Consider the following 21,046-nt stretch of genomic DNA (forward strand, 5'->3'; position numbering starts at 1 on the left):
CCTGACCGAATCAGTCAAAGGAGAAACAAAAATAGGAAGTAAAACTGCCAATAGTGCCCTGTGTTCCCATGCGCTCACCCGCCCAAGTACTGACCAGGGCCAAAGTTGTTACGCATCGGCAATCGGACATTTTCTTTCATTTTCTCTTTATCGGTTGAGAACCAGTGTATTCAAGATATTATGGCCATTGCCGAGTGAATGCTGTAGTGCTTCCCGACGAGTCGGGTTCGGATCCTCTGTCAACTTCCACGCAGGGTGATGATCTTTTGGTCATCACACTCGCCAGCTGAAATCGGCGCTGCCTTTTCGCAGTAGTAAAAGAGTAGTGGCCCGTGGGGGGATCGAACCCACGACCTTCGCGTTATTAGCACGACGCTCTAACCAACTGAGCTAACGGGCCTCGGCAGACGCAGTTGCTCAGCCCTACGCTGGAAACGGGTGGCATGAAGCCATACACCATTTCTATGGGCGTCGTGTGTCTGCTTCCCTAGTCTATATTCTGCTGACGGTCACGAAACAGTAGCTATATTGCGAGCAGGACGGGAAACGGCCGCTCGGACAGCTCAAACTTGTCACGATTCGTGTGGAAAAAATTCCGTTCCGGTACCGGGAATCGAACCCGGGCCTCCTGGGTGAAAGCCAGGTATCCTAGCCACTAGACCACACCGGATGTGGCCGTTTCATTCGACCGTTCGTACGGTCGCTTGTCGCATTTCGTGTCGAGGGCCGCGTCGGCGCCCCTCTCTCTTTGCGAGCATCTTTACACATACTGACTGGCAAGGCGCGCACCTCAAACGTCGCAGAGCAGTGCTTTTGGCTTCGTGCTCTGCTGGGAGAAGAGGAAAAGGGAAGCTGTAAGTAGCAATAACAGGAAGTAAACATTCTCCCGCTGAAGCGTTGAAACGTTGTGGATAACAAACAAGAAATACGTTGGCGCCCTAGCAACAGCACCAGCATCAGTCACAGAAAATTAAATGCCCCGGGTGAGGATCGAACTCACGACCTTAAGATTATGAGACTTGCGCGCTGCCTACTGCGCTACCGAGGCACGGGTGAACTGCTTGTCCTGGAAACTGCCTAAATACCGTACCCAATATTAGACGTAGAGACACTGTACTTCCTGGATAACGTGTTCTGTTGCTACACGTGCACTGCCGGCCCAGTTGATTGCGGTGTTGCTGCAGCTGTTGCAACGATAGGCAGCACTCCTTGTCGTTAAAGTTCAGTGCCTCGGAGGCACCGGGACACAGCAACTTGTGAGGCCAGGGCGACGCTAGTCTGTAGAACATGATGCGAGCGTCCTAGTGGGGACCCGCGAGTGCTGCGTTCTCGGTTCTTCTCAAGGGAATCCAGCTATACATTCTTGTGGATCGTGCATCTCAAGCGCGCAAGCCACGCGGCAGCATTATCGCGGGAAAAGCAAAATGATGCATCGGCCGGGAATCGAACCCGGGCCGCCCGCGTGGCAGGCGAGCATTCTACCACTGAACCACCGATGCTCGGGCCAGCGGTAACTTCACGCTGCTTCCCGAGCAGATGTCTCAAGGGAAAGTGGGACTGCCGTCAAGCGCCGTAGCATTCTGTGGAGAAGGTGCTGCAGACGCTGAATCCTGCACTGCACTGCTTAAAAATGCCGCCAGAACGCGGTCCTCTGCGTACTCTTGCGTCGCCGGCGCCGACTCTTGCCAAAGGATGCGAAATGTGCGCGGATACGCTGTCCGAATGCGTCTGGATGTGCTCCCCTAGCCTGCCTCGAAATGCGCCTGCCGGGTACGATCACCTTCGGCCGCTGCCGACAGGCGGGAAGCCGACACAGCGCGGAGGCGGGGCGCTCGCTTGTGCGGTGGTGGTGTAATGGTCAGCATAGTTGCCTTCCAAGCGCCAGCCCTTAGTGTGTCTCGACTTGTCTCGACTCTGCTCAGCTGACGCGAGAGCTGACGCTCTCAAATCGGCCTATATCAAAACGACAAGCACGAGAAACGACTGAGAGAGGCAAGGAGAGGCGAGGCGATGGACACACAGCACGCCCCCTTCATTTCACGGTGGCGTTTCCCTGACCGAATCAGTCAAAGGAGAAACAAAAATAGGAAGTAAAACTGCCAATAGTGCCCTGTGTTCCCATGCGCTCACCCGCCCAAGTACTGACCAGGGCCAAAGTTGTTACGCATCGGCAATCGGACATTTTCTTTCATTTTCTCTTTATCGGTTGAGAACCAGTGTATTCAAGATATTATGGCCATTGCCGAGTGAATGCTGTAGTGCTTCCCGACGAGTCGGGTTCGGATCCTCTGTCAACTTCCACGCAGGGTGATGATCTTTTGGTCATCACACTCGCCAGCTGAAATCGGCGCTGCCTTTTCGCAGTAGTAAAAGAGTAGTGGCCCGTGGGGGGATCGAACCCACGACCTTCGCGTTATTAGCACGACGCTCTAACCAACTGAGCTAACGGGCCTCGGCAGACGCAGTTGCTCAGCCCTACGCTGGAAACGGGTGGCATGAAGCCATACACCATTTCTATGGGCGTCGTGTGTCTGCTTCCCTAGTCTATATTCTGCTGACGGTCACGAAACAGTAGCTATATTGCGAGCAGGACGGGAAACGGCCGCTCGGACAGCTCAAACTTGTCACGATTCGTGTGGAAAAAATTCCGTTCCGGTACCGGGAATCGAACCCGGGCCTCCTGGGTGAAAGCCAGGTATCCTAGCCACTAGACCACACCGGATGTGGCCGTTTCATTCGACCGTTCGTACGGTCGCTTGTCGCATTTCGTGTCGAGGGCCGCGTCGGCGCCCCTCTCTCTTTGCGAGCATCTTTACACATACTGACTGGCAAGGCGCGCACCTCAAACGTCGCAGAGCAGTGCTTTTGGCTTCGTGCTCTGCTGGGAGAAGAGGAAAAGGGAAGCTGTAAGTAGCAATAACAGGAAGTAAACATTCTCCCGCTGAAGCGTTGAAACGTTGTGGATAACAAACAAGAAATACGTTGGCGCCCTAGCAACAGCACCAGCATCAGTCACAGAAAATTAAATGCCCCGGGTGAGGATCGAACTCACGACCTTAAGATTATGAGACTTGCGCGCTGCCTACTGCGCTACCGAGGCACGGGTGAACTGCTTGTCCTGGAAACTGCCTAAATACCGTACCCAATATTAGACGTAGAGACACTGTACTTCCTGGATAACGTGTTCTGTTGCTACACGTGCACTGCCGGCCCAGTTGATTGCGGTGTTGCTGCAGCTGTTGCAACGATAGGCAGCACTCCTTGTCGTTAAAGTTCAGTGCCTCGGAGGCACCGGGACACAGCAACTTGTGAGGCCAGGCCGACGCTAGTCTGTAGAACATGATGCGAGCGTCCTAGTGGGGACCCGCGAGTGCTGCGTTCTCGGTTCTTCTCAAGGGAATCCAGCTATACATTCTTGTGGATCGTGCATCTCAAGCGCGCAAGCCACGCGGCAGCATTATCGCGGGAAAAGCAAAATGATGCATCGGCCGGGAATCGAACCCGGGCCGCCCGCGTGGCAGGCGAGCATTCTACCACTGAACCACCGATGCTCGGGCCAGCGGTAACTTCACGCTGCTTCCCGAGCAGATGTCTCAAGGGAAAGTGGGACTGCCGTCAAGCGCCGTAGCATTCTGTGGAGAAGGTGCTGCAGACGCTGAATCCTGCACTGCACTGCTTAAAAATGCCGCCAGAACGCGGTCCTCTGTGTACTCTTGCGTCGCCGGCGCCGACTCTTGCCAAAGGATGCGAAATGTGCGCGGATACGCTGTCCGAATGCGTCTGGATGTGCTCCCCTAGCCTGCCTCGAAATGCGCCTGCCGGGTACGATCACCTTCGGCCGCTGCCGACAGGCGGGAAGCCGACACAGCGCGGAGGTGGGGCGCTCGCTTGTGCGGTGGTGGTGTAATGGTCAGCATAGTTGCCTTCCAAGCGCCAGCCCTTAGTGTGTCTCGACTTGTCTCGACTCTGCTCAGCTGACGCGAGAGCTGACGCTCTCAAATCGGCCTATATCAAAACGACAAGCACGAGAAACGACTGAGAGAGGCAAGGAGAGGCGAGGCGATGGACACACAGCACGCCCCCTTCATTTCACGGTGGCGTTTCCCTGACCGAATCAGTCAAAGGAGAAACAAAAATAGGAAGTAAAACTGCCAATAGTGCCCTGTGTTCCCATGCGCTCACCCGCCCAAGTACTGACCAGGGCCAAAGTTGTTACGCATCGGCAATCGGACATTTTCTTTCATTTTCTCTTTATCGGTTGAGAACCAGTGTATTCAAGATATTATGGCCATTGCCGAGTGAATGCTGTAGTGCTTCCCGACGAGTCGGGTTCGGATCCTCTGTCAACTTCCACGCAGGGTGATGATCTTTTGGTCATCACACTCGCCAGCTGAAATCGGCGCTGCCTTTTCGCAGTAGTAAAAGAGTAGTGGCCCGTGGGGGGATCGAACCCACGACTTTCGCGTTATTAGCACGACGCTCTAACCAACTGAGCTAACGGGCCTCGGCAGACGCAGTTGCTCAGCCCTACGCTGGAAACGGGTGGCATGAAGCCATACACCATTTCTATGGGCGTCGTGTGTCTGCTTCCCTAGTCTATATTCTGCTGACGGTCACGAAACAGTAGCTATATTGCGAGCAGGACGGGAAACGGCCGCTCGGACAGCTCAAACTTGTCACGATTCGTGTGGAAAAAATTCCGTTCCGGTACCGGGAATCGAACCCGGGCCTCCTGGGTGAAAGCCAGGTATCCTAGCCACTAGACCACACCGGATGTGGCCGTTTCATTCGACCGTTCGTACGGTCGCTTGTCGCATTTCGTGTCGAGGGCCGCGTCGGCGCCCCTCTCTCTTTGCGAGCATCTTTACACATACTGACTGGCAAGGCGCGCACCTCAAACGTCGCAGAGCAGTGCTTTTGGCTTCGTGCTCTGCTGGGAGAAGAGGAAAAGGGAAGCTGTAAGTAGCAATAACAGGAAGTAAACATTCTCCCGCTGAAGCGTTGAAACGTTGTGGATAACAAACAAGAAATACGTTGGCGCCCTAGCAACAGCACCAGCATCAGTCACAGAAAATTAAATGCCCCGGGTGAGGATCGAACTCACGACCTTAAGATTATGAGACTTGCGCGCTGCCTACTGCGCTACCGAGGCACGGGTGAACTGCTTGTCCTGGAAACTGCCTAAATACCGTACCCAATATTAGACGTAGAGACACTGTACTTCCTGGATAACGTGTTCTGTTGCTACACGTGCACTGCCGGCCCAGTTGATTGCGGTGTTGCTGCAGCTGTTGCAACGATAGGCAGCACTCCTTGTCGTTAAAGTTCAGTGCCTCGGAGGCACCGGGACACAGCAACTTGTGAGGCCAGGCCGACGCTAGTCTGTAGAACATGATGCGAGCGTCCTAGTGGGGACCCGCGAGTGCTGCGTTCTCGGTTCTTCTCAAGGGAATCCAGCTATACATTCTTGTGGATCGTGCATCTCAAGCGCGCAAGCCACGCGGCAGCATTATCGCGGGAAAAGCAAAATGATGCATCGGCCGGGAATCGAAACCGGGCCGCCCGCGTGGCAGGCGAGCATTCTACCACTGAACCACCGATGCTCGGGCCAGCGGTAACTTCACGCTGCTTCCCGAGCAGATGTCTCAAGGGAAAGTGGGACTGCCGTCAAGCGCCGTAGCATTCTGTGGAGAAGGTGCTGCAGACGCTGAATCCTGCACTGCACTGCTTAAAAATGCCGCCAGAACGCGGTCCTCTGCGTACTCTTGCGTCGCCGGCGCCGACTCTTGCCAAAGGATGCGAAATGTGCGCGGATACGCTGTCCGAATGCGTCTGGATGTGCTCCCCTAGCCTGCCTCGAAATGCGCCTGCCGGGTACGATCACCTTCGGCCGCTGCCGACAGGCGGGAAGCCGACACAGCGCGGAGGCGGGGCGCTCGCTTGTGTGGTGGTGGTGTAATGGTCAGCATAGTTGCCTTCCAAGCGCCAGCCCTTAGTGTGTCTCGACTTGTCTCGACTTTGCTCAGCTGACGCGAGAGCTGACGCTCTCAAATCGGCCTATATCAAAACGACAAGCACGAGAAACGACTGAGAGAGGCAAGGAGAGGCGAGGCGATGGACACACAGCACGCCCCCTTCATTTCACGGTGGCGTTTCCCTGACCGAATCAGTCAAAGGAGAAACAAAAATAGGAAGTAAAACTGCCAATAGTGCCCTGTGTTCCCATGCGCTCACCCGCCCAAGTACTGACCAGGGCCAAAGTTGTTACGCATCGGCAATCGGACATTTTCTTTCATTTTCTCTTTATCGGTTGAGAACCAGTGTATTCAAGATATTATGGCCATTGCCGAGTGAATGCTGTAGTGCTTCCCGACGAGTCGGGTTCGGATCCTCTGTCAACTTCCACGCAGGGTGATGATCTTTTGGTCATCACACTCGCCAGCTGAAATCGGCGCTGCCTTTTCGCAGTAGTAAAAGAGTAGTGGCCCGTGGGGGGATCGAACCCACGACCTTCGCGTTATTAGCACGTCGCTCTAACCAACTGAGCTAACGGGCCTCGGCAGACGCAGTTGCTCAGCCCTACGCTGGAAACGGGTGGCATGAAGCCATACACCATTTCTATGGGCGTCGTGTGTCTGCTTCCCTAGTCTATATTCTGCTGACGGTCACGAAACAGTAGCTATATTGCGAGCAGGACGGGAAACGGCCGCTCGGACAGCTCAAACTTGTCACGATTCGTGTGGAAAAAATTCCGTTCCGGTACCGGGAATCGAACCCGGGCCTCCTGGGTGAAAGCCAGGTATCCTAGCCACTAGACCACACCGGATGTGGCCGTTTCATTCGACCGTTCGTACGGTCGCTTGTCGCATTTCGTGTCGAGGGCCGCGTCGGCGCCCCTCTCTCTTTGCGAGCATCTTTACACATACTGACTGGCAAGGCGCGCACCTCAAACGTCGCAGAGCAGTGCTTTTGGCTTCGTGCTCTGCTGGGAGAAGAGGAAAAGGGAAGCTGTAAGTAGCAATAACAGGAAGTAAACATTCTCCCGCTGAAGCGTTGAAACGTTGTGGATAACAAACAAGAAATACGTTGGCGCCCTAGCAACAGCACCAGCATCAGTCACAGAAAATTAAATGCCCCGGGTGAGGATCGAACTCACGACCTTAAGATTATGAGACTTGCGCGCTGCCTACTGCGCTACCGAGGCACGGGTGAACTGCTTGTCCTGGAAACTGCCTAAATACCGTACCCAATATTAGACGTAGAGACACTGTACTTCCTGGATAACGTGTTCTGTTGCTACACGTGCACTGCCGGCCCAGTTGATTGCGGTGTTGCTGCAGCTGTTGCAACGATAGGCAGCACTCCTTGTCGTTAAAGTTCAGTGCCTCGGAGGCACCGGGACACAGCAACTTGTGAGGCCAGGCCGACGCTAGTCTGTAGAACATGATGCGAGCGTCCTAGTGGGGACCCGCGAGTGCTGCGTTCTCGGTTCTTCTCAAGGGAATCCAGCTATACATTCTTGTGGATCGTGCATCTCAAGCGCGCAAGCCACGCGGCAGCATTATCGCGGGAAAAGCAAAATGATGCATCGGCCGGGAATCGAACCCGGGCCGCCCGCGTGGCAGGCGAGCATTCTACCACTGAACCACCGATGCTCGGGCCAGCGGTAACTTCACGCTGCTTCCCGAGCAGATGTCTCAAGGGAAAGTGGGACTGCCGTCAAGCGCCGTAGCATTCTGTGGAGAAGGTGCTGCAGACGCTGAATCCTGCACTGCACTGCTTAAAAATGCCGCCAGAACGCGGTCCTCTGCGTACTCTTGCGTCGCCGGCGCCGACTCTTGCCAAAGGATGCGAAATGTGCGCGGATACGCTGTCCGAATGCGTCTGGATGTGCTCCCCTAGCCTGCCTCGAAATGCGCCTGCCGGGTACGATCACCTTCGGCCGCTGCCGACAGGCGGGAAGCCGACACAGCGCGGAGGCGGGGCGCTCGCTTGTGTGGTGGTGGTGTAATGGTCAGCATAGTTGCCTTCCAAGCGCCAGCCCTTAGTGTGTCTCGACTTGTCTCGACTCTGCTCAGCTGACGCGAGAGCTGACGCTCTCAAATCGGCCTATATCAAAACGACAAGCACGAGAAACGACTGAGAGAGGCAAGGAGAGGCGAGGCGATGGACACACAGCACGCCCCCTTCATTTCACGGTGGCGTTTCCCTGACCGAATCAGTCAAAGGAGAAACAAAAATAGGAAGTAAAACTGCCAATAGTGCCCTGTGTTCCCATGCGCTCACCCGCCCAAGTACTGACCAGGGCCAAAGTTGTTACGCATCGGCAATCGGACATTTTCTTTCATTTTCTCTTTATCGGTTGAGAACCAGTGTATTCAAGATATTATGGCCATTGCCGAGTGAATGCTGTAGTGCTTCCCGACGAGTCGGGTTCGGATCCTCTGTCAACTTCCACGCAGGGTGATGATCTTTTGGTCATCACACTCGCCAGCTGAAATCGGCGCTGCCTTTTCGCAGTAGTAAAAGAGTAGTGGCCCGTGGGGGGATCGAACCCACGACCTTCGCGTTATTAGCACGACGCTCTAACCAACTGAGCTAACGGGCCTCGGCAGACGCAGTTGCTCAGCCCTACGCTGGAAACGGGTGGCATGAAGCCATACACCATTTCTATGGGCGTCGTGTGTCTGCTTCCCTAGTCTATATTCTGCTGACGGTCACGAAACAGTAGCTATATTGCGAGCAGGACGGGAAACGGCCGCTCGGACAGCTCAAACTTGTCACGATTCGTGTGGAAAAAATTCCGTTCCGGTACCGGGAATCGAACCCGGGCCTCCTGGGTGAAAGCCAGGTATCCTAGCCACTAGACCACACCGGATGTGGCCGTTTCATTCGACCGTTCGTACGGTCGCTTGTCGCATTTCGTGTCGAGGGCCGCGTCAGCGCCCCTCTCTCTTTGCGAGCATCTTTACACATACTGACTGGCAAGGTGCGCACCTCAAACGTCGCAGAGCAGTGCTTTTGGCTTCGTGCTCTGCTGGGAGAAGAGGAAAAGGGAAGCTGTAAGTAGCAATAACAGGAAGTAAACATTCTCCCGCTGAAGCGTTGAAACGTTGTGGATAACAAACAAGAAATACGTTGGCGCCCTAGCAACAGCACCAGCATCAGTCACAGAAAATTAAATGCCCCGGGTGAGGATCGAACTCACGACCTTAAGATTATGAGACTTGCGCGCTGCCTACTGCGCTACCGAGTCACGGGTGAACTGCTTGTCCTGGAAACTGCCTAAATACCGTACCCAATATTAGACGTAGAGACACTGTACTTCCTGGATAACGTGTTCTGTTGCTACACGTGCACTGCCGGCCCAGTTGATTGCGGTGTTGCTGCAGCTGTTGCAACGATAGGCAGCACTCCTTGTCGTTAAAGTTCAGTGCCTCGGAGGCACCGGGACACAGCAACTTGTGAGGCCAGGCCGACGCTAGTCTGTAGAACATGATGCGAGCGTCCTAGTGGGGACCCGCGAGTGCTGCGTTCTCGGTTCTTCTCAAGGGAATCCAGCTATACATTCTTGTGGATCGTGCATCTCAAGCGCGCAAGCCACGCGGCAGCATTATCGCGGGAAAAGCAAAATGATGCATCGGCCGGGAATCGAACCCGGGCCGCCCGCGTGGCAGGCGAGCATTCTACCACTGAACCACCGATGCTCGGGCCAGCGGTAACTTCACGCTGCTTCCCGAGCAGATGTCTCAAGGGAAAGTGGGACTGCCGTCAAGCGCCGTAGCATTCTGTGGAGAAGGTGCTGCAGACGCTGAATCCTGCACTGCACTGCTTAAAAATGCCGCCAGAACGCGGTCCTCTGCGTACTCTTGCGTCGCCGGCGCCGACTCTTGCCAAAGGATGCGAAATGTGCGCGGATACGCTGTCCGAATGCGTCTGGATGTGCTCCCCTAGCCTGCCTCGAAATGCGCCTGCCGGGTACGATCACCTTCGGCCGCTGCCGACAGGCGGGAAGCCGACACAGCGCGGAGGTGGGGCGCTCGCTTGTGCGGTGGTGGTGTAATGGTCAGCATAGTTGCCTTCCAAGCGCCAGCCCTTAGTGTGTCTCGACTTGTCTCGACTCTGCTCAGCTGACGCGAGAGCTGACGCTCTCAAATCGGCCTATATCAAAACGACAAGCACGAGAAACGACTGAGAGAGGCAAGGAGAGGCGAGGCGATGGACACACAGCACGCCCCCTTCATTTCACGGTGGCGTTTCCCTGACCGAATCAGTCAAAGGAGAAACAAAAATAGGAAGTAAAACTGCCAATAGTGCCCTGTGTTCCCATGCGCTCACCCGCCCAAGTACTGACCAGGGCCAAAGTTGTTACGCATCGGCAATCGGACATTTTCTTTCATTTTCTCTTTATCGGTTGAGAACCAGTGTATTCAAGATATTATGGCCATTGCCGAGTGAATGCTGTAGTGCTTCCCGACGAGTCGGGTTCGGATCCTCTGTCAACTTCCACGCAGGGTGATGATCTTTTGGTCATCACACTCGCCAGCTGAAATCGGCGCTGCCTTTTCGCAGTAGTAAAAGAGTAGTGGCCCGTGGGGGGATCGAACCCACGACCTTCGCGTTATTAGCACGACGCTCTAACCAACTGAGCTAACGGGCCTCGGCAGACGCAGTTGCTCAGCCCTACGCTGGAAACGGGTGGCATGAAGCCATACACCATTTCTATGGGCGTCGTGTGTCTGCTTCCCTAGTCTATATTCTGCTGACGGTCACGAAACAGTAGCTATATTGCGAGCAGGACGGGAAACGGCCGCTCGGACAGCTCAAACTTGTCACGATTCGTGTGGAAAAAATTCCGTTCCGGTACCGGGAATCGAACCCGGGCCTCCTGGGTGAAAGCCAGGTATCCTAGCCACTAGACCACACCGGATGTGGCCGTTTCATTCGACCGTTCGTACGGTCGCTTGTCGCATTTCGTGTCGAGGGCCGCGTCGGCGCCCCTCTCTCTTTGCGAGCATCTTTACACATACTGACTGGCAAGGCGCGCACCTCAAACGTCGCAGAGCAGTGCTTTTGGCTTCGTGCTCTGCTGGGAGAAGAGGAAAAGGGAAGCTGTAAGTAGCAATAACAGGAAGTAAACATTCTCCCGCTGAAGCGTTGAAACGTTGTGGATAACAAACAAGAAATACGTTGGCGCCCTAGCAACAGCACCAGCATCAGTCACAGAAAATTAAATGCCCCGGGTGAGGATCGAACTCACGACCTTAAGATTATGAGACTTGCGCGCTGCCTACTGCGCTACCGAGGCACGGGTGAACTGCTTGTCCTGGAAACTGCCTAAATACCGTACCCAATATTAGACGTAGAGACACTGTACTTCCTGGATAACGTGTTCTGTTGCTACACGTGCACTGCCGGCCCAGTTGATTGCGGTGTTGCTGCAGCTGTTGCAACGATAGGCAGCACTCCTTGTCGTTAAAGTTCAGTGCCTCGGAGGCACCGGGACACAGCAACTTGTGAGGCCAGGCCGACGCTAGTCTGTAGAACATGATGCGAGCGTCCTAGTGGGGACCCGCGAGTGCTGCGTTCTCGGTTCTTCTCAAGGGAATCCAGCTATACATTCTTGTGGATCGTGCATCTCAAGCGCGCAAGCCACGCGGCAGCATTATCGCGGGAAAAGCAAAATGATGCATCGGCCGGGAATCGAACCCGGGCCGCCCGCGTGGCAGGCGAGCATTCTACCACTGAACCACCGATGCTCGGGCCAGCGGTAACTTCACGCTGCTTCCCGAGCAGATGTCTCAAGGGAAAGTGGGACTGCCGTCAAGCGCCGTAGCATTCTGTGGAGAAGGTGCTGCAGACGCTGAATCCTGCACTGCACTGCTTAAAATTGCCGCCAGAACGCGCTCCTCTGCGTACTCTTGCGTCGCCGGCGCCGACTCTTGCCAAAGGATGCGAAATGTGCGCGGATACGCTGTCCGAATGCGTCTGGATGTGCTCCCCTAGCCTGCCTCGAAATGCGCCTGCCGGGTACGATCACCTTCGGCCGCTGCCGACAGGCGGGAAGCCGACACAGCGCGGAGGTGGGGCGCTCGCTTGTGCGGTGGTGGTGTAATGGTCAGCATAGTTGCCTTCCAAGCGCCAGCCCTTAGTGTGCCTCGACTTGTCTCGACTTTGCTCAGCTGACGCGAGAGCTGACGCTCTCAAATCGGCCTATATCAAAACGACAAGCACGAGAAACGACTGAGAGAGGCAAGGAGAGGCGAGGCGATGGACACACAGCACGCCCCCTTCATTTCACGGTGGCGTTTCCCTGACCGAATCAGTCAAAGGAGAAACAAAAATAGGAAGTAAAACTGCCAATAGTGCCCTGTGTTCCCATGCGCTCACCCGCCCAAGTACTGACCAGGGCCAAAGTTGTTACGCATCGGCAATCGGACATTTTCTTTCATTTTCTCTTTATCGGTTGAGAACCAGTGTATTCAAGATATTATGGCCATTGCCGAGTGAATGCTGTAGTGCTTCCCGACGAGTCGGGTTCGGATCCTCTGTCAACTTCCACGCAGGGTGATGATCTTTTGGTCATCACACTCGCCAGCTGAAATCGGCGCTGCCTTTTCGCAGTAGTAAAAGAGTAGTGGCCCGTGGGGGGATCGAACCCACGACCTTCGCGTTATTAGCACGACGCTCTAACCAACTGAGCTAACGGGCCTCGGCAGACGCAGTTGCTCAGCCCTACGCTGGAAACGGGTGGCATGAAGCCATACACCATTTCTATGGGCGTCGTGTGTCTGCTTCCCTAGTCTATATTCTGCTGACGGTCACGAAACAGTAGCTATATTGCGAGCAGGACGGGAAACGGCCGCTCGGACAGCTCAAACTTGTCACGATTCGTGTGGAAAAAATTCCGTTCCGGTACCGGGAATCGAATCCGGGCCTCCTGGGTGAAAGCCAGGTATCCTAGCCACTAGACCACACCGGATGTGGCCGTTTCATTCGACCGTTCGTACGGTCGCTTGTCGCATTTCGTGTCGAGGGCCGCGTCGGCGCCCCTCTCTCTTTGCGAGCATCTTTACACATACTGACTGGCAAGGCGCGCACCTCAAACGTCGCAGAGCAGTGCTTTTGGCTTCGTGCTCTGCTGGGAGAAGAGGAAAAGGGAAGCTGTAAGTAGCAATAACAGGAAGTAAACATTCTCCCGCTGAAGCGTTGAAACGTTGTGGATAACAAACAAGAAATACGTTGGCGCCCTAGCAACAGCACCAGCATCAGTCACAGAAAATTAAATGCCCCGGGTGAGGATCGAACTCACGACCTTAAGATTATGAGACTTGCGCGCTGCCTACTGCGCTACCGAGGCACGGGTGAACTGCTTGTCCTGGAAACTGCCTAAATACCGTACCCAATATTAGACGTAGAGACACTGTACTTCCTGGATAACGTGTTCTGTTGCTACACGTGCACTGCCGGCCCAGTTGATTGCGGTGTTGCTGCAGCTGTTGCAACGATAGGCAGCACTCCTTGTCGTTAAAGTTCAGTGCCTCGGAGGCACCGGGACACAGCAACTTGTGAGGCCAGGCCGACGCTAGTCTGTAGAACATGATGCGAGCGTCCTAGTGGGGACCCGCGAGTGCTGCGTTCTCGGTTCTTCTCAAGGGAATCCAGCTATACATTCTTGTGGATCGTGCATCTCAAGCGCGCAAGCCACGCGGCAGCATTATCGCGGGAAAAGCAAAATGATGCATCGGCCGGGAATCGAACCCGGGCCGCCCGCGTGGCAGGCGAGCATTCTACCACTGAACCACCGATGCTCGGGCCAGCGGTAACTTCACGCTGCTTCCCGAGCAGATGTCTCAAGGGAAAGTGGGACTGCCGTCAAGCGCCGTAGCATTCTGTGGAGAAGGTGCTGCAGACGCTGAATCCTGCACTGCACTGCTTAAAAATGCCGCCAGAACGCGGTCCTCTGCGTACTCTTGCGTCGCCGGCGCCGACTCTTGCCAAAGGATGCGAAATGTGCGCGGATACGCTGTCCGAATGCGTCTGGATGTGCTCCCCTAGCCTGCCTCGAAATGCGCCTGCCGGGTACGATCACCTTCGGCCGCTGCCGACAGGCGGGAAGCCGACACAGCGCGGAGGCGGGGCGCTCGCTTGTGCGGTGGTGGTGTAATGGTCAGCATAGTTGCCTTCCAAGCGCCAGCCCTTAGTGTGTCTCGACTTGTCTCGACTTTGCTCAGCTGACGCGAGAGCTGACGCTCTCAAATCGGCCTATATCAAAACGACAAGCACGAGAAACGACTGAGAGAGGCAAGGAGAGGCGAGGCGATGGACACACAGCACGCCCCCTTCATTTCACGGTGGCGTTTCCCTGACCGAATCAGTCAAAGGAGAAACAAAAATAGGAAGTAAAACTGCCAATAGTGCCCTGTGTTCCCATGCGCTCACCCGCCCAAGTACTGACCAGGGCCAAAGTTGTTACGCATCGGCAATCGGACATTTTCTTTCATTTTCTCTTTATCGGTTGAGAACCAGTGTATTCAAGATATTATGGCCATTGCCGAGTGAATGCTGTAGTGCTTCCCGACGAGTCGGGTTCGGATCCTCTGTCAACTTCCACGCAGGGTGATGATCTTTTGGTCATCACACTCGCCAGCTGAAATCGGCGCTGCCTTTTCGCAGTAGTAAAAGAGTAGTGGCCCGTGGGGGGATCGAACCCACGACCTTCGCGTTATTAGCACGACGCTCTAACCAACTGAGCTAACGGGCCTCGGCAGACGCAGTTGCTCAGCCCTACGCTGGAAACGGGTGGCATGAAGCCATACACCATTTCTATGGGCGTCGTGTGTCTGCTTCCCTAGTCTATATTCTGCTGACGGTCACGAAACAGTAGCTATATTGCGAGCAGGACGGGAAACGGCCGCTCGGACAGCTCAAACTTGTCACGATTCGTGTGGAAAAAATTCCGTTCCGGTACCGGGAATCGAACCCGGGCCTCCTGGGTGAAAGCCAGGTATCCTAGCCACTAGACCACACCGGATGTGGCCGTTTCATTCGACCGTTCGTACGGTCGCTTGTCGCATTTCGTGTCGAGGGCCGCGTCGGCGCCCCTCTCTCTTTGCGAGCATCTTTACACATACTGACTGGCAAGGCGCGCACCTCAAACGTCGCAGAGCAGTGCTTTTGGCTTCGTGCTCTGCTGGGAGAAGAGGAAAAGGGAAGCTGTAAGTAGCAATAACAGGAAGTAAACATTCTCCCGCTGAAGCGTTGAAACGTTGTGGATAACAAACAAGAAATACGTTGGCGCCCTAGCAACAGCACCAGCATCAGTCACAGAAAATTAAATGCCCCGGGTGAGGATCGAACTCACGACCTTAAGATTATGAGACTTGCGCGCTGCCTACTGCGCTACTTTTTTTTTTTTTTTTTTTTTTTTTTTTTTTTTTTTTTTTTTTTGTTTAGGAGACCGATGCCTTATCCATTAGGCCACTTTTTTTTTTTTTTTTTTTTTTTTTTGCGCATGTTGGTGTGTTAAAAATTCTGGAGGCGCTGGGTAACGATCCCAGTACCTCTCGCATGCTAAGCGAGCGCTCTACCATCTTTTTTTTTTTTTTTTTTTTTTCTTTTTTTTTTTTTTATTAACGCCTTAACCACTTTTTTTTTTCTTTTTTTTTTTTTTTCGCCTTAACCACTTTTTTTTTTTTTTTTTTTTTTTTTTTTTTTTTTTTTTTTAAAGGAGAATAGAAGCTTAGCAGCATGAGGCAGGTGGAGGCAAAACGGGCAGGGGTCTGAGACTTGAGGCCTGGCCGTGATGTCTCCCCCCAGTCCCGTTGCTGAGTTGCTTCATTATAATATTCTTGACTGAGTATGGAAGCTATGCTTTGTGTTCATTGAATGCAAAAAATAAGTGTTATGGTAAGGCACTATTTCCATAGCCATATTGTCTTCTTGATAGGTATAATAATAATAAAAAAAAGGAGAAAAATCCTCTTCCATTAAAAGAAATGGTACTTCCATGTTAGTAAGAAAATCGTAAAAAAAAAAAAAAAAAAAAAAAAAAACCCTTATCTGTACCCTACGAATGGTGATTTTTTGTTGTTTTTTGTTCTTAATTTTTTTCTTTTTTTTTTTTTCATTTTTAACGTTTTTTTTTTCGGCTTCTGCTGTGGAACGAACAAGATAGCCGTCTGAGTTAGCAGAGTATAATTGATGGTAATATGAAGCTGCATGTCAACCAATGCCCAGTCGCTCAAATACTATTTTTAGCATATTGCCGTAGTTCTTCTTGTGATCTTTATATTTCAGAGCTCTATAAAAAGCAAACTTCAAGTTCACGTAAAACTCAATGGAATTATCAGATCCCAGGTGATTAATTACGTAGTTCACATAGTGTCCCATTAACCAGTGGACGGAGTTGTTTTTTGCTGCGGGAAAATAGCGAGTCTGAGGCCTGAGGAATGTCACAGGGGGAAAATTTTCTACCGAAGACCTCGTAAGAAATGCAAGTTGTTCCCGAATCCAATTACAGATTTGTAGATTCCCACCGCACGTTAATCTGTGCACTAACGTATCGATCAGTTTGCATTTGAGACATAGATTCGTTTCGCTAATGCCGATTGCATGTAGCCTTTCATTAGTGCTGATGGTCCCATTCACTGTTTTATACCATGTAGATTTGACGTCGGATGGAAGACCACGCATATGAATATTTTCCCATATGGCGTCCCAATCAAAATGTGGGTATTTGCTTTCTAATTTGTTTCTCCCCTCCATTTTCCTTCGATGACACAGAATATCGCGGGCCGTGATCCGTCGTGAGTTGATTATGGCATTGCCAAGATAGCTGAGTTCCACGAAATATACTCGAACGTGCTGGAGCCGGTTATTTATTTTTTGCACATTTACCGGTGGCTGTAGACTTGCAGGCCTGACAACTTCAAATAATTTAGTTGTAATGCTGTCAGCGTGGTCGCTAAGGATAGTGGCGGTCCTTTTTATAAAAAGTGCAGACGCCTTATTTCTAATGTCAACTAAACCTAAACCTCCTTTCCTGGGGTCTAAGGTCGCTGTTGTTGCAGCTACTCGGAATATTTCACCTCTCCACAGATAACTGGCAATGGTAGACATTATCTGTTTTCCAATCATTTTTGGTAACGGGAAGATCTGCGCTGTAAAGTAACCTTTGGAGAGGAGGCAGTTGTTAATGAAAAGTACCCTCTGAAACTGGTTCATATTACGGGAAAGGTTTTCTCTTGTTATTCCAAGAAGTTGTCCTGACGTATTTCTCCAATTGATAGCTGCCATTTTCAATGGACAAGGCGTCAGCGTTATTCCCAGTGCTTTGCACTGGGTGACTTTTGTCGCCCAGGCTAATGTGGTGTGTTGAAAACCCCGTAGGTTTAAAAGTTTGCTTTTGTTTGCGTTGAGACTCGCTCCGGAGACGCTACAGTACTTCTTAATTAGTATGTCCAATTTCGAAATGTCTTCGGCATTACGCACTACGACTCCGACATCATCGGCATAGGCGTTTATAACAGTTCGGTGAGCAGATAATGTGAGGCCAGTCAGGGTGACATGAACACTGCGGAGAAAAGGCTCTAAAGACAGCACGAAGAGGAGCATTGAGAGGGGGCTGCCTTGAGGCACGCCACGCCTGATCTGGATCTGCTTTGTCCTCTGGCTGTTGACTGAGATACAAGCGCTGATTCCTGTTGCAATATTTCTAATCACACTTAGGGCGCGCTCATTAAAACCTATTTTCTTCAGTGTGGCATTTAGGAATCTATGATCCACACGATCAAAAGCTTTCTGGAAGTCAATAAACATGATAGCACATTTGATATTGGTCACAGCAGTGATTGCAATTACATCTCTATATTCAGCTATGCTTTTAAAAATACTCCTATTAGGAACACATGACTGGTATGGGCTTACTATCTTTGTAGCGAGCTGTGAGAGTCTGTTGTTTATAATTCTGCCGATGATTTTATAATCAGAGTTTAACAGAGAGATAGGACGAAAGTTATTAAGGTTTGTTTTTGCAGTAGTTTTTGGAATGAGTACTATTGTACTCTCTTTAAAAACAGAAGGTATCTGTTTTCCCTGAAGTACCTCGTTTGTGATTCGGGTAAACATGTTACCAATCAAAGGCCAGTATCGTATATAAAATTCAACAGGCAAACCATCCGGTCCCGGTGATTTCTTCAAAGGAGACTTGCAGATGGTTCTGTAGATTTCTTCGTTAGGACACTCGACGAGAAGGTTTTCGTTTTCCTCATCCGACACCTGAGGAGCTATGGAACTAAGGTAATCATCGAAGGACTCTTCACATACAGGACTGACGGAGTATAGGTCTTCGTAATACTTGTGCACTGCATTGACGATGTCTCTCTGAGTCGTGAGTGTCTCGCCATTTTCAGACTGAAGTCCATCGATGAAGGTGCGTCTCCTATTTCTTTCGTGCCTCAGTAGATGGTACAAGGAAGCATGTTCATCCTCCACGACTGTTTTAGCCTTTGATTTTATTTTCAGACCCTCCATCTGCTGTCTTTTAATGCTGAGCAATTTGGCTTTGGTTCGCTTGATATCTACCAGACGGATGTTGGAAGTGTCTGCCTGCTCGTATAGATTTCGCAGCATGGTGTAATAAAATTCTATAGAATTTTTCAAGTCTTTCGATCGTTGTGCACCATAATGGATGAGAACTTTTCGCAGTTTAGGCTTTGCCCTGTTGCACCACCAGTCTAGTACTGAGACATGCCTGTTGACGGAGCGGAGGCACATCGCCCACGCTTCTGTCAAACTTTCCTCTAGTCCGTCGTCCTGCATCAGTGACATGTTAAGGTGCCATTGGCTTCTGAAACGACGAGTAGGTTGCGCAGTAAGGCTGACGGTAGCAAGCACGGCACTATGATCAGAAAAGTAGACAGGAGTCGTCTCCGCTTTAATGAAAGAGCTGACTAGACTTTGCGATATGTAGAGTCTGTCAATTCTACTTCGTGATTGAGGACCGATATATGTGAAAGCCACAAATGTGGGATACGTTATTTCCCAAGCATCTTTAAGCTGTAAAACAGTGACAAAACGCTTCAATTCATTGCAGTTATTAAAATTTGGAACCTGGTCTTTTTTATTGATCACACAATTAAAATCACCGCCGATTATAAGATCCGTTGGGTTTTTCCGCAATAAATAAATGATCTCGTCTTTAAAGAACTGTGCTCTTGCCATTCTATTGGATGTGCCGGAAGGGGCATACAGATTGATAAGAGTAAAACCAAAGACTTTTATACCTATCGCTCTGCCGGATTCCAATCTTTCGATATCTGTGACAGGGATCCCCTCCCTGACTAAAATTGCTGTCCCTATGTTAGTGTCAAGCGAGACATTTGAAATAGACAAATATCCTGGCACTGTAAGGTTAGTAAGTACAACTTCTTGTAGGAAAACAATGTCCGTCCCTGACTCATATAGGTACTCTTTGAGCGCCGCAAGCTTAGTCGTCGATGTAATCCTGTTAATATTGATAGTTGCAAAAGTATACGCCTGGGACATGTAGTTTACATAAAAATGTACATAAAGGAATAAAAAAAAAATTGTAAAATAATGATAAAAACAGGGAGCTGTGCCGCTTCTAGAAGGGATAAAATATTCCACTTCAACAAGCACCTGCAAGAATAATCTACAGAGAAATACCTATGAGTATGGAAAATACATGAACCACTGCGTTTGTTTCTTCCGAAAAATGACTAAGACAATAGGACAATCAGAACATAAAGCGGTTCAACGATATTTTTTTCCCCTTTTGTTTTTTTTTTGTTGAATGGTGATCCTCAGTTTGGTGGAGTATTCCTAAGTTCTCGGGTTTTAGTTTTGCAGAGGGGCTTTCCATCACTAATGGTACTTGAAGGTACATCCTTAGGTTTTTCCGTAATAATTTCATACAGGACATTCTTGGCCGTTGCGTCATCTTGTCCAGGTTGTTGTTTGCTTTGGTTACGGGAAGCTTTGAGATTAGGTTGCGGTTTCAGTCTACGTCTTTGGACATCGGGGTTCAACGCGCCGTCCTTCGCGTTGTCTATCTTCACCACCGTTGAGACCGAAGCTGCCTCAACAGTGTCCTGTTCATGACGTCCGCTTCCTTGTCCTGCCGGCACTAACTCCAGGGCACTGACTGAATCGGTTGGTTGGGGGTCGGTGAGTTCGTGAATGCGGTTTTGCTCCGTCACCGCATGGGGTTCGGAGTGCGGCACGTCCATCGCCGCGACAACCGTTACTGCTTCGCCTCCGTGGTCGGTTGGTACCTGTGCGGCAGCCGACAGCGGTTGGGTTGTCTTAGCCGCTGTCGTCATTTCCATACATGTACTGTCTGTTTCCTCTAACACATCTGCGTCACACTGCTTCTGTTTGCGGGTGGAGGGGGAGTTGCGGGAGGACTCGCCGTCCGAGCCGTCATCAGTCGCCTCCAACGGTCGTTTCTTATTCTGAAGATCGCATTCGGGAACAGAAGGGTGACTTGTTATTACTTGCAGAGGTGGGAACTCTGTGTTGGTTACAGCGGGCATTGTAGAAGTACCTGCACCACTGTCATTAGCAGAAGGAGGAGAGTTGCTACTTGGTAAGACGTCGCTAAGGGTCAATTTTTGACGCTGTGTTAGATTATTCCGGAGGACAAAAACACGGCGTGGACAATCTTGTCTGAAATGACCTGTCTCGTTACAAATATTACACGTACGCTCCTGTCCAGAATAAACGACATGTGCTTTATGACCTGCAACAGATATATGGGACGGAATATTGGCTTTCACCTCCATTTCGACGGATCTAATGCCATTATAACACTGTATCTTGTACAGCTTCGACCATCTTTCGTTATAGATGGATTTAACTTCCCCATATTTAGATAGAACGTCTTTGATCAACTGATTGTCAACTTCGATAGGAACGTTCAAAATCCTCACATTGGTGTACATGATGTCAGCTTTTCGTACAGAAACATTACTTTTTGAACCGTCTCGATGAACAAATTCAACAGAATTACCCCATTTTGCAA

General features: G+C 51.4%; 30 non-coding genes across 30 annotated transcripts; all 30 read right to left on the reverse strand.

Annotated features, from left to right (window-relative positions):
- Positions 1–326: 326 nt before the first annotated feature.
- On the reverse strand, positions 327–400 carry Trnai-aau (transfer RNA isoleucine (anticodon AAU)). Its single transcript has one exon. It is a non-coding gene; the product is annotated as a tRNA-Ile (tRNA).
- Positions 401–598: 198 nt separating this feature from the next.
- Positions 599–670, reverse strand: Trnae-uuc (transfer RNA glutamic acid (anticodon UUC)). The gene has a single exon. It is a non-coding gene; the product is annotated as a tRNA-Glu (tRNA).
- A 305-nt stretch (positions 671–975) lies between these two features.
- Trnam-cau (transfer RNA methionine (anticodon CAU)) lies at positions 976–1,048 on the reverse strand. The gene has a single exon. It is a non-coding gene; the product is annotated as a tRNA-Met (tRNA).
- Positions 1,049–1,428: 380 nt separating this feature from the next.
- On the reverse strand, positions 1,429–1,499 carry Trnag-gcc (transfer RNA glycine (anticodon GCC)). Its single transcript has one exon. It is a non-coding gene; the product is annotated as a tRNA-Gly (tRNA).
- An 879-nt stretch (positions 1,500–2,378) lies between these two features.
- Positions 2,379–2,452, reverse strand: Trnai-aau (transfer RNA isoleucine (anticodon AAU)). The gene has a single exon. It is a non-coding gene; the product is annotated as a tRNA-Ile (tRNA).
- A 198-nt stretch (positions 2,453–2,650) lies between these two features.
- Trnae-uuc (transfer RNA glutamic acid (anticodon UUC)) lies at positions 2,651–2,722 on the reverse strand. Its single transcript has one exon. It is a non-coding gene; the product is annotated as a tRNA-Glu (tRNA).
- Positions 2,723–3,027: 305 nt separating this feature from the next.
- Trnam-cau (transfer RNA methionine (anticodon CAU)) lies at positions 3,028–3,100 on the reverse strand. Its single transcript has one exon. It is a non-coding gene; the product is annotated as a tRNA-Met (tRNA).
- A 380-nt stretch (positions 3,101–3,480) lies between these two features.
- Positions 3,481–3,551, reverse strand: Trnag-gcc (transfer RNA glycine (anticodon GCC)). The gene has a single exon. It is a non-coding gene; the product is annotated as a tRNA-Gly (tRNA).
- Positions 3,552–4,430: 879 nt separating this feature from the next.
- Trnai-aau (transfer RNA isoleucine (anticodon AAU)) lies at positions 4,431–4,504 on the reverse strand. The gene has a single exon. It is a non-coding gene; the product is annotated as a tRNA-Ile (tRNA).
- A 198-nt stretch (positions 4,505–4,702) lies between these two features.
- Positions 4,703–4,774, reverse strand: Trnae-uuc (transfer RNA glutamic acid (anticodon UUC)). The gene has a single exon. It is a non-coding gene; the product is annotated as a tRNA-Glu (tRNA).
- Positions 4,775–5,079: 305 nt separating this feature from the next.
- On the reverse strand, positions 5,080–5,152 carry Trnam-cau (transfer RNA methionine (anticodon CAU)). Its single transcript has one exon. It is a non-coding gene; the product is annotated as a tRNA-Met (tRNA).
- Positions 5,153–5,532: 380 nt separating this feature from the next.
- On the reverse strand, positions 5,533–5,603 carry Trnag-gcc (transfer RNA glycine (anticodon GCC)). Its single transcript has one exon. It is a non-coding gene; the product is annotated as a tRNA-Gly (tRNA).
- An 879-nt stretch (positions 5,604–6,482) lies between these two features.
- On the reverse strand, positions 6,483–6,556 carry Trnai-aau (transfer RNA isoleucine (anticodon AAU)). Its single transcript has one exon. It is a non-coding gene; the product is annotated as a tRNA-Ile (tRNA).
- A 198-nt stretch (positions 6,557–6,754) lies between these two features.
- Trnae-uuc (transfer RNA glutamic acid (anticodon UUC)) lies at positions 6,755–6,826 on the reverse strand. The gene has a single exon. It is a non-coding gene; the product is annotated as a tRNA-Glu (tRNA).
- A 305-nt stretch (positions 6,827–7,131) lies between these two features.
- Trnam-cau (transfer RNA methionine (anticodon CAU)) lies at positions 7,132–7,204 on the reverse strand. The gene has a single exon. It is a non-coding gene; the product is annotated as a tRNA-Met (tRNA).
- Positions 7,205–7,584: 380 nt separating this feature from the next.
- Positions 7,585–7,655, reverse strand: Trnag-gcc (transfer RNA glycine (anticodon GCC)). Its single transcript has one exon. It is a non-coding gene; the product is annotated as a tRNA-Gly (tRNA).
- An 879-nt stretch (positions 7,656–8,534) lies between these two features.
- Trnai-aau (transfer RNA isoleucine (anticodon AAU)) lies at positions 8,535–8,608 on the reverse strand. The gene has a single exon. It is a non-coding gene; the product is annotated as a tRNA-Ile (tRNA).
- Positions 8,609–8,806: 198 nt separating this feature from the next.
- On the reverse strand, positions 8,807–8,878 carry Trnae-uuc (transfer RNA glutamic acid (anticodon UUC)). The gene has a single exon. It is a non-coding gene; the product is annotated as a tRNA-Glu (tRNA).
- A 305-nt stretch (positions 8,879–9,183) lies between these two features.
- Positions 9,184–9,256, reverse strand: Trnam-cau (transfer RNA methionine (anticodon CAU)). Its single transcript has one exon. It is a non-coding gene; the product is annotated as a tRNA-Met (tRNA).
- Positions 9,257–9,636: 380 nt separating this feature from the next.
- On the reverse strand, positions 9,637–9,707 carry Trnag-gcc (transfer RNA glycine (anticodon GCC)). The gene has a single exon. It is a non-coding gene; the product is annotated as a tRNA-Gly (tRNA).
- An 879-nt stretch (positions 9,708–10,586) lies between these two features.
- Positions 10,587–10,660, reverse strand: Trnai-aau (transfer RNA isoleucine (anticodon AAU)). The gene has a single exon. It is a non-coding gene; the product is annotated as a tRNA-Ile (tRNA).
- A 198-nt stretch (positions 10,661–10,858) lies between these two features.
- Positions 10,859–10,930, reverse strand: Trnae-uuc (transfer RNA glutamic acid (anticodon UUC)). Its single transcript has one exon. It is a non-coding gene; the product is annotated as a tRNA-Glu (tRNA).
- Positions 10,931–11,235: 305 nt separating this feature from the next.
- Trnam-cau (transfer RNA methionine (anticodon CAU)) lies at positions 11,236–11,308 on the reverse strand. The gene has a single exon. It is a non-coding gene; the product is annotated as a tRNA-Met (tRNA).
- Positions 11,309–11,688: 380 nt separating this feature from the next.
- On the reverse strand, positions 11,689–11,759 carry Trnag-gcc (transfer RNA glycine (anticodon GCC)). Its single transcript has one exon. It is a non-coding gene; the product is annotated as a tRNA-Gly (tRNA).
- Positions 11,760–12,638: 879 nt separating this feature from the next.
- On the reverse strand, positions 12,639–12,712 carry Trnai-aau (transfer RNA isoleucine (anticodon AAU)). The gene has a single exon. It is a non-coding gene; the product is annotated as a tRNA-Ile (tRNA).
- A 198-nt stretch (positions 12,713–12,910) lies between these two features.
- Trnae-uuc (transfer RNA glutamic acid (anticodon UUC)) lies at positions 12,911–12,982 on the reverse strand. The gene has a single exon. It is a non-coding gene; the product is annotated as a tRNA-Glu (tRNA).
- A 305-nt stretch (positions 12,983–13,287) lies between these two features.
- On the reverse strand, positions 13,288–13,360 carry Trnam-cau (transfer RNA methionine (anticodon CAU)). Its single transcript has one exon. It is a non-coding gene; the product is annotated as a tRNA-Met (tRNA).
- A 380-nt stretch (positions 13,361–13,740) lies between these two features.
- On the reverse strand, positions 13,741–13,811 carry Trnag-gcc (transfer RNA glycine (anticodon GCC)). The gene has a single exon. It is a non-coding gene; the product is annotated as a tRNA-Gly (tRNA).
- An 879-nt stretch (positions 13,812–14,690) lies between these two features.
- Positions 14,691–14,764, reverse strand: Trnai-aau (transfer RNA isoleucine (anticodon AAU)). Its single transcript has one exon. It is a non-coding gene; the product is annotated as a tRNA-Ile (tRNA).
- Positions 14,765–14,962: 198 nt separating this feature from the next.
- Positions 14,963–15,034, reverse strand: Trnae-uuc (transfer RNA glutamic acid (anticodon UUC)). Its single transcript has one exon. It is a non-coding gene; the product is annotated as a tRNA-Glu (tRNA).
- Between the last annotated feature and the right edge of the window lie 6,012 nt (positions 15,035–21,046).

The sequence above is a fragment of the Schistocerca serialis genome, chromosome 2, assembly GCF_023864345.2.
Source record: "Schistocerca serialis cubense isolate TAMUIC-IGC-003099 chromosome 2, iqSchSeri2.2, whole genome shotgun sequence".
NCBI classification, from domain to species: Eukaryota; Metazoa; Arthropoda; class Insecta; order Orthoptera; family Acrididae; genus Schistocerca; species Schistocerca serialis.